Genomic DNA, 9,400 nt, shown 5'->3' with positions numbered 1-9,400 from the left:
CGATTCCAATACAGAAGTCACCCCAGCAGGCAAGCCTGCAGAGTCTGAGGATGTAGTGCTTCTCAAGTGGTGACACATATCTGATTCGAGAACCTCCATCCACATCTCCAAAACACTACGGACAGAGAATCTAGCCCAGTGTTTCTCACACACTGGTACTTGTACCATCAGTGATACCTGAGGTGGTATCTGGTGGTACTTGTAGGACCCCCACCCTCTTTGGGTGGAGCAGATCCAAGCAGCCCCATTCGGACTGCTGCCACATTACATCAAGGGGAATCGATTCCTCTTGCCCCAGGTTGTGCGGCAGCCCACCCCCTACGCTGCACTGCACAAAGCGCAGGCCAACCAGCCTGCCTGTTTGAGCACAGGATAGGATTGGGCTGTTAAAACTGCTTAAGACCTGGCGGATAGGAAGTGGCCAATTAGATCAGCTGATGGCATACTCAGGCAGACAGCAACTGTTACCCTGCACATGCCCAATCTCGTCTGATCTTGGAAGCTAAGCAGGGTCAGACCTGGTTAGTACTTGGATGGGAGACCGCCTGGGAATACTGGGTGCTGTAGGCTTATACCATAGTCTTTCGAGACTGAAGGTTGCCAACCATTTGGCTCTTCAGTTTAGAGGTCACCCTCAAATCTCTTGACCCCTGACCCCCAGAAGCTGGTTCAAGACAAACATCCCACCTTACAGTATGTGCCATGATTCAGAAGTGAAACAGCCTCTTAAGACTTCAGAAGGCTGAAAAAGGGGGAATGACTAAAAGAACCTGCTAGTATTTTGTGCTGTTCACCAGGAAGGCAAAAGCATTTCCCGTAGAATGGATGTGGAACTTTCAAAGCTCAGCAATATTAATTGCAAGGGCCCATCAGATCAAAGCATGCAATAAAGAAGAATATCTTATTAATATACAGAAAGGGCACTCACAATCTTGCTTGCAAGAGCACATAATTGTATCTTTAATCTGCAATGGTCGATGGGGAGATGACAGCAATTTACAAAACACACACACACACATGCAAAGAGCTGACAAGGACTAGGCTCTCACCTACCCAAAACAAACAAAAAATGCAGTAATTAGTAGGAAAGAAAAAAATACCATCTTCCAGTCAAGACAAGCATCTGTTGCTGAAGGCTTTATTAAACTGGATATATCTTCAGCAGCGCAATCAAGCACGTTGCATTAATTTGATATCCCAGCTTGTTCAGTCTAGTTGCGTGCTTATTAAAGAGCATAAACATTGCTTACAGGCTATAAGGAAAGAACTCCATTGTTGTTTAGATAATCAGAGATTAATTATGCGTAGGACGCCACTCTCTCGTGTACACGAAAACAAAATCTTCAATCCCTTTGATCTCGTCATTGTTGCATCAGTATTTAACATAGTGGACATGCCTCCCCAACATTACAAAAACATGATGAGATCTATCTATCTATCTATCTATCTATCTATCTATCTATCTATCTATCTATCTATCTATCTATCTATATCAATATGATCTCCAAAGTTTGGCCATTTTTTCCTGAGAGGGAAGGGCAATGTTAGGGCTAGGTGAAGCTGGATCTTTCCGAGAGGCACACCCAACCAAGGTAACCCCTGATTCTCCATACCAGGGGTGTCCAAAGTTTTTGGCAGTAGGGCCACATCATCTCTCTGACACTGTGTCGGGGGCCGGGGGGGGGGAAGAATTAATTTATATCTAAAATTTGAATAAATTTACATAAGTTTACATAAATGAATATATTAAAGATGAACTTATATGAATGAATGAAGGTCTTGCAATAGCTCAAGGCCTATGAAAGGCCTTGCACAAAGCAAGGCTGGCCTTTCCTTTGCTGCCACTGCTGCATCACAGACATGAAACAGCAAGCAGTGGAGGAAGCCCTCATCCCACAACTCACACGAGAGGTCAAACAGTCAACCTCAAGCTGAGAGCAGTTGTGTTGGGCCAGTGTGGGCTCCAACGAATCTCTGGAGGGCCAGAGGTTCATTGGAGACTGGGGACTCCCTAAGGGCCACATTGAGAGGCCTCCGGGGCCGCAAGTGGCCCCCAGGCCAGGGTTTGGGCACCCCTGCTCCATACCAATGTTAGTGGTGGCATGGGATGACCTATATTGCCACCAGATATGTTCCATCATTAATAAATGGGAATGTCTCTCAGAACCCACTCCATCATTACAGAACATCTCTAAAGGATGCTCCCATTGACCGATTGGAAGCGCTGCCACTGCCAAAGATTCTCTTCACTGGCTCAAGGTGACCTCAGTCAATTGGGGTTTGAACCCAGGGCTCTTTGGAGGGGGAACGTCCTCTCAGTGGAGGTTTTCAAGGGGAGGATACAGTTGGGGTACTCTCACTCTAGAATCTGATTTCCTGAAACAAGCAGGACTCAATAGACTCAGGGTCCAATCCTACCCCACTTTCTAGCGCTGATGCAGCCATGCCAATGGGGAGTGTGCTGCATCTTATGGTGATGAGGGCAGCCATGGAGCCCTCCTCAAGGTAGGTAATGCTTGCTTCCTTACCTTGGGGCTACATTGCAACTGCATCAGCACTGTAAAATTGGATAGGATTGGGCCCTAAATGAGCTGCATGGCTCCTCTCCAACACTACAGTTTGATGGTTCTTATCACTTGGAACACATCTTATCACAATGACAGTTTATTTGACACTTCAGAGCAAAGGATTAAGAATTAACCACCCACCACCCCTATCAGATGATGAAAAACCTTCCTCCTTCCTAGACAACACACACAACATTATTATTATTATTATTATTATTATTATTATTATTATTATTATTATTATTATTATTATTATTAATAATAATAATAATAATAATAATAATAATAATAATAATAATAATAATAAAGGTATTTCTATACGGCCTTTGATGACTGGATCCCAAAGGATCTCCTCTATGGAGAACTCATGCAAGGAAAGCGCCCTATAGGTAGACCACAGCTGCGATACAAGGACATCTGCAAGAGGGATCTGAAGGCCTTAGGAGTGGACCTCAACAGGTGGGAAACCCTGGCCTCTGAGCGGCCCGCTTGGAGGCAGGCTGTGCAGCATGGCCTTTCCCAGTTTGAAGAGACACTTGGCCAACAGACTGAGGCAAAGAGGCAAAGAAGGAAGGCCCATAGCCAGGGAGACAGACCAGGGACAGACTGCACTTGCTCCCAGTGTGGAAGGGATTGTCACTCCCGGATTGGCCTTTTCAGCCACACTAGACGCTGTTCCAGAACCACCATTCAGAGCACGATACCAGAGTCTTTCAAGACTGAAGGTTGCCAACAACGACAGAATAAATGTAAGTAACTGCCTGCTTTTGTGAATAAATAAATAATTCACAATAAATAAAAAGGAGTACTCAGGACGCAAGCTCTGTAGACCTGGATCTTGGTATGTTCCGTCAGCTTCTTGTTGAACCAGACTCTCTTTGTGAGTCTGGAAAACGTGGTAGCTGCTTTACCGATGCACTTGTTTAGCTCGGTATAGAGAGAAAGAGTGTCGGAGATCGTTGAGCCAAGGTACACAAAGTCATGGACAACCTCCATGGCTGGATCCCAAAGGATCTCCTCTATGGAGAACTCATGCTCTACAGGTAGACCACAACTGCGATACAAGGACATCTGCAAGAGGGATCTGAAGGCCTTAGGAGTGGACCTCAACAAGTGGGAAACCCTGGCCTCTGAGCGGCCCGCTTGGAGGCAGGCTGTGCAACATGGCCTTTCCCAGTTTGAAGAGACACTTGGCCAACAGACTGAGGCAAAGAGGCAAAGAAGGAAGGCCCATAGCCAGGGAGACAGACCAGGGACAGACTGCACTTGCTCCTGGTGTGGAAAGGATTGTCACTCCCGAATCGGCCTTTTCAGCCACACTAGACGCTGTTCCAGAACCACCTTTCAGAGCACGATACCAGAGTCTTTCGAGACTGAAGGTTGCCAACAGTATTCCTGGTCCTCAGATTTCTCCTTAGACTTTATTCAAGGAGGTTTACATAGGCAGGCAATTTAAATCCCCGTAGGGATTTTTACAGTTTGAAAGAAGGTTCTTTCTTTCAAGAAACCACAACATTCAGATGTTACTGTCTTGATCTGGCCGCACATTCTGGCCTCCATCCTTCCACGCTCAGAGCAGATGGAATAGCTCGGCTCAGCTTGTCAGCTGCTTCAAGGTCGCAGGGTGCCGGTGGCCTCGAACTGGCGACCTTTGGATGTTATCTTCAGGCAAATGGAGGCTCAACCCTCTAGACCAGACCTCCTGCCCTTGGGGATCTTGGGAACATTACACCCACTTGGGGATCTTGAGGTGAACGGGAAGATGTCACAGTGCAGCAGAGCCATTTCTGTTCAATCTCATTGACTTTGGGTCTATCTCAAATGTAAGCTCTTTGAAGCATGGCCCTATCTTCTAAGCAGGGCTAGCCTGAGATCATCTGACACACCTGAGATGGCATGCCAAATGCTACGCCCCTTAACCCATGGTGTGTCAACCTCTGCTCCTTCTTTCCAATGCTCTCAGCACTCAGCTAACTCAGCACCCTCTTCCCCTCTGCATTTCCTCTTCCTCTCACTCCAGATCTTTCCTTTCCAAATCAGGAAGGAGAAGCAGGGGAGGCAAATAGGTAAAAGCTTCAGGGCCCAATCCTATCCAACATTCTAGTGCCAGTGCTGCGGTGCCAATGGGGTGTGTGCGGCATCCTTTGGTGGGGAGACAGTCGCAGACGGCTCCTCAAGGTAAGGGAACATTTGTTCCCTTACCCCAGGGCTGCATTGCGGCTGCATCGATGTTGGAAAATTGCATAGGATTGGGCCCTTAGTTGGCCTCATGGATGGGCTGGCCCTTCTTCAAAGTCTGTGCAAAGGGCCATGTATACGGATGGTGCTATAATCACCCTCATCTTCACCAGAGGGCAGTGTTTTTTGGCGCTACTCTGGATAACAGTATTTACCTAGAGATTACAAGTGCCCTAACCTGAGCATATCTCAGAAGCCGAACCAGGCCTTTCTGCTCAAGCAGAAGGATCAATCAAGAAGAGATTTCTTCTTATCTTTTTATTTCTCATGTCATGGGACTTGCTGTAAACCCTCCTCCAAAACAAGTAAAGGCACATATGGGTCAGTCCTATCCTTGCACCAGCGCAGTGCGTGTTTCACCGGAGCTAGACAGTGCAGAAGTGCCATGAAGCACTTTGAAACATTGTGCCTTCAGGCAGTGCTGGCAACAGGCCAGAGGGCAGCACATGGATCAATAACTGCTGGAGCAGGTGACTGCTGTGCAGTGGGGGTAACAGGGCTGGGGGAGGGTTGGTAGGGGGTGTGGGTTGGCAAGGGGAGTGTGGTGAAGGGGGAAGGGGATAGGAGGTGGGAAGATTGGGCCCAGGAGGGGGCGGGATTGGTGCACCATATCCGATCCCCCTTTCTCTGATCCACCAACATAGGCCTGATCCACCACCATAGATCAACACAGTGTGTAGTTAGTCTGTGGGACTCCTTGCCGCAGGATGTGGTGCTGGTGTTTAGCCTAGACGCCTTTAAAAGGGGATTGGACAAGTTTCTGGAGGAAAAATCCATTACGGGGTACAAGCCATGATGTGTATGTGCAACCTCCTGATCTTAGAAATGGGCGATGTCAGAATGCCAGATGCAAGGGAGGGCACCAGGATGAGGTCTCTTGTTATCTGGTGTGCTCCCTGGGGCATTTGGTGGGCTGCTGTGAGATCCAGGAAGCTGGGCTAGATGGGCCTATAGCCTGATCCAGTGGGGCTGTTCTTATGTTCTTAAACTACAATTCCCAGTAGGCCTTGCAGGTCTCTTGTTATCGGGTGTGCTCCCTGGGGCATTTGGTGGGCTGCTGTGAGATCCAGGAAGCTGGACCAGATGGGCCTGTGGCCCGATCCAGCAGGGCTGTTCTTCTGTTCTTACAGACTTGTGCCAGCTATATACCAGGTGCAGGTCCAAGCTGATTCATTTTGCTGGCTGGGTCTTACATGGGGCAAGGGGAAAGATGTTCCCTTAACCTGAGGAGACTTCCAACCTGCAAAATTCCACCACAGGACGTAGGGGAAGCCATGTCAGCCCCACTGCACTGGCGTGAGGGAACGTGGTGTCTTGCCAGAGCTCCTCCGCACTAGGCCTCGTGCCTGCTTAAGGCTAATTAGTTTCCCTTGTTAAACTCACAGGTGCAGCAAGCAAAAGTCAGAGCCAAGTCACTGTCCACAGATTCCAGGTAAGTCAGTCTGGTAAGTCAGAGTTGCCAAGCCAAAGTCCAGAATCAGTCATTCCCCTACCTGCACTCCTTCTACAACCCACCAACTAGTTCCTCCAGGTGCTGTTTATATGCTCCCAGGTTCACTTTAGCCTCTAGTGGCTGCAGCTGTGCAGCACAGCTCCGGCTACCACCTGGGCTTTAACCCTGCACTTACTTAGAGCAAGGGGCACTGTGGACACCATTTCCTATCTCCTCGGTAACAACTTTCGTGATTTCACTACACACGGGTAGGATTTGGCTGAAAGTCAAAGGAACAAATGCCATGTGCAGTAAGCTGGCCTCTTTCTTTCGTGCTTTCGCGTCTCAGTGCAGGTACGTCTCCTTCGTACCTCTTCTCAGCCAAGCCTTCGTTTGGTAAATCTATCTGTAATTAGAGAAAAGGCAAATCTGAACTGCTACAGTACCCAGCATATTTAATTGAGAATTAATAAAGCAGTTGAAGGGAAATTAAATCCCAATTGATTGTTGGAAGAGCACCTATTGAGGTATAGTATATAAAAGATAAATCTCCCCGCCATGTAATTAATTCAGATCTGCAGAACCAATGAGTGTGCAACTCAGTCCCTATTATTGCACTGCACTTGTGAGGAATGTTTAGCAATTTAATTACCATTTAGCCACACAACTAAAGGAAATTAGATATTAAGCATACTATCTAATTAACTGGGTATAGATTGCTTGCTAAACAAATATTACACATATCTAAACAATTTGTGCCAATTACAGGTCCCGACATTCTTAAGGTTTAAAGCATTAATACCAAAATTAATTATGCATGTCTCTAATATGCAAGAATATCGGCGAGGACTGATTTTCTTGTCTCCTTCTGGTTTCCGTCGTCCGTAGTCTTTAATTACTAGACCAGCAAAACAGCAGCGGTGCAGGCCCAAACCGCAAGCAGACGTTGCTAAATTGGTTCCACTCTCCAAAACCATTCCTATTTTGTGAGGCATCCTTCCATAATGATTTCCCCTTCAATTGCCAGGGACTCCACTTTGGCTGCCTACACAGTGTGTAGGCATGTGAATGTACCGCAGTGTGTTCCGTTCATGTTCCTACTTCAGTGAGTTCTGCGTCTTAAATGTCTTCTCAACCAAAAAGGAAATGAAGAGGAACCTTCCAACCTTTGGGTGACATCCTTCTCCATAGTCTCTCTTACTTACTGTGTCGAACAGGTTTTCATAAGAACATAAGAACAGTCCTGCTGGATCAGGCCATAGGCCCATCTAGCCCAGCTTCCTGTATCTCACAGCGGCCCACCAAATGCCCCAGGGAGCACACCAGATAATAAGAGACCTGCAAGGCTTCCTGAGAATTGTAGTTAAGAACATAAGAACAGCCCCACTGGATCAGGCCAGAGGCCCATCTAGTCCAGCTTCCTGAATCTCACAGCGGCCCACCAAATGCCCCAGACTAAACGCTGTTCCAGAATCACCTGTCAGAGCGCAATACCATAGTCTTTCGAGACTGAAGGTTGCCAACAAGGTATGACTCAGTGAAAAGAGACTCATATGTCTGCAAGTATATTTTGCTCATTTGGAAAAAAAAAAAAAGCAAAAATCCCAGTAATTGGCTGTTGAGGTGATGGCACAGGAGGCTGGATTCAGTCATTCCCTGCCCCTCTGTGTCTTCTTCCCCACCAAACAGCTCATCATTGGGATATTTCCAAAGTATTTCACATGTGCTGCTCCAGCTGTTCCATTCACGCTCCATTGGATTCGAGCTCTGGAGTGCACTAGTTTTGCTACGGAATTTCCCTTCGCTTCTTAGTGTTGAGTGACCACTTTTCACAGAGACGCAGGTTGCAGAGATCAGTATATTGGTTTTCTATTTCCAACTTTCTCGTTTTTTGCTCTTTCCCCCCCCTAAAGAACAAGATATACACGTTTTTACGGTGAGCATCTGAGTTTTGACATTGCACAAATGCCTCTGAGACAGTAGTTGATGGTGCACCATGTACAGTTTATTTATAGATGTCCAGAAAAGAAAAGAGTAATGTCTTAAATAATACAGGGAAAACCCAGAAAAGTAGACCAAGCCTTGCACTCCTTTGTACTTGGGAGTGAGTCTTCTTTAACAGAATGAATTTTCTTCTGAGCAAACATGCATAAGATCCATTTGCAATGCTCTGATCTGGTGCACTGCTAGCAAGTGTCATTGAACGCAGTGGGACTTAGGACACAATCCTAACCCCTTATGTCAGTGCTTTCCAGTACTGACATAAGGGCAATGCAGCTCCAAGGTAAGGGAACAAACATTCCATTACTTTGATTAGGCCTCCATGAGTGATACCTAACTGCGGGATGCAGCACGTGTCCCATTGGCACCACTATACAGTGCTGGAAAACACTGGTATAAGGGGTTAGGATTGCACCCTTAGTGGAGTAAATGCAAGGCCTGTCTGATCCTGAAGCTGTCTGAAGTAGTTTCTCTGGTGACAGGCACCCTCTTCCATTCTCCTAGCTTCCTCCACTATCCCTTCTTCTGTCACTTTGTGGATATGAACAAGAAGAGGGAAACTGAGACAAAGAAGAATTATGAAGGTTCACAAAAGTTTGAATGAAAAATAACTTGTGGGCAGTGGTTCCCAAACTTTCCTAGGTCACGGCAACCCTGCAGCCTCTTCTTCCTGGTTCTTGGATCTTGTAAAATCTTATGAGATTGAAGATGGCAGCACCCAAATCTTGTGAGCTTTTGTGAGATCAAGATGGCAGCACCAGAAGGAATAGGTAGGAAGGGCAATCCAGGGACACCCCACAGAGTCCCTGTGAGTGTGCAGCAATACCCTAAGGCAATGATTCCCAACCTGGGGTTTGGGTACCCGCAGGGGTACTTGCCAGGACCTTTAGGTGTACTTGAAAAAGAATTGAATCATGGCGAAAAAGGCAGGTCTGTATTAGAATGCCTTGTGGGGCTGGCAAGACAGGAAGGAAGTCAACTAACTGGCTGTGAAAGCCCCAGCAACTGCTAGTTTCTGGTCATCGATTTGTGTATTATCAGATATGGATCAGCAGTTGAAAACATATGAATTTGAAATAATAGCAGCTATCTTAATTTCAAACATTTTGCTAATATGGGGGTACAATTTATGGAAATGGACTGCTAAGGGGTACGCAAGTGA

General features: G+C 46.7%; 1 pseudogene; it reads left to right on the top strand.

Annotated features, from left to right (window-relative positions):
• The first annotated feature begins 450 nt into the window (after positions 1 to 450).
• On the top strand, positions 451 to 570 carry LOC136660708 (5S ribosomal RNA; annotated as a pseudogene).
• Positions 571 to 9,400: the final 8,830 nt, after the last annotated feature.

This window comes from Tiliqua scincoides, chromosome 9 (assembly GCF_035046505.1).
Source record: "Tiliqua scincoides isolate rTilSci1 chromosome 9, rTilSci1.hap2, whole genome shotgun sequence".
Classification (NCBI taxonomy): Eukaryota; Metazoa; Chordata; class Lepidosauria; order Squamata; family Scincidae; genus Tiliqua; species Tiliqua scincoides.
The sequence above is the reverse complement of the archived record's forward strand: the minus strand, read 5'-3'. Positions and strand labels throughout refer to the sequence as shown.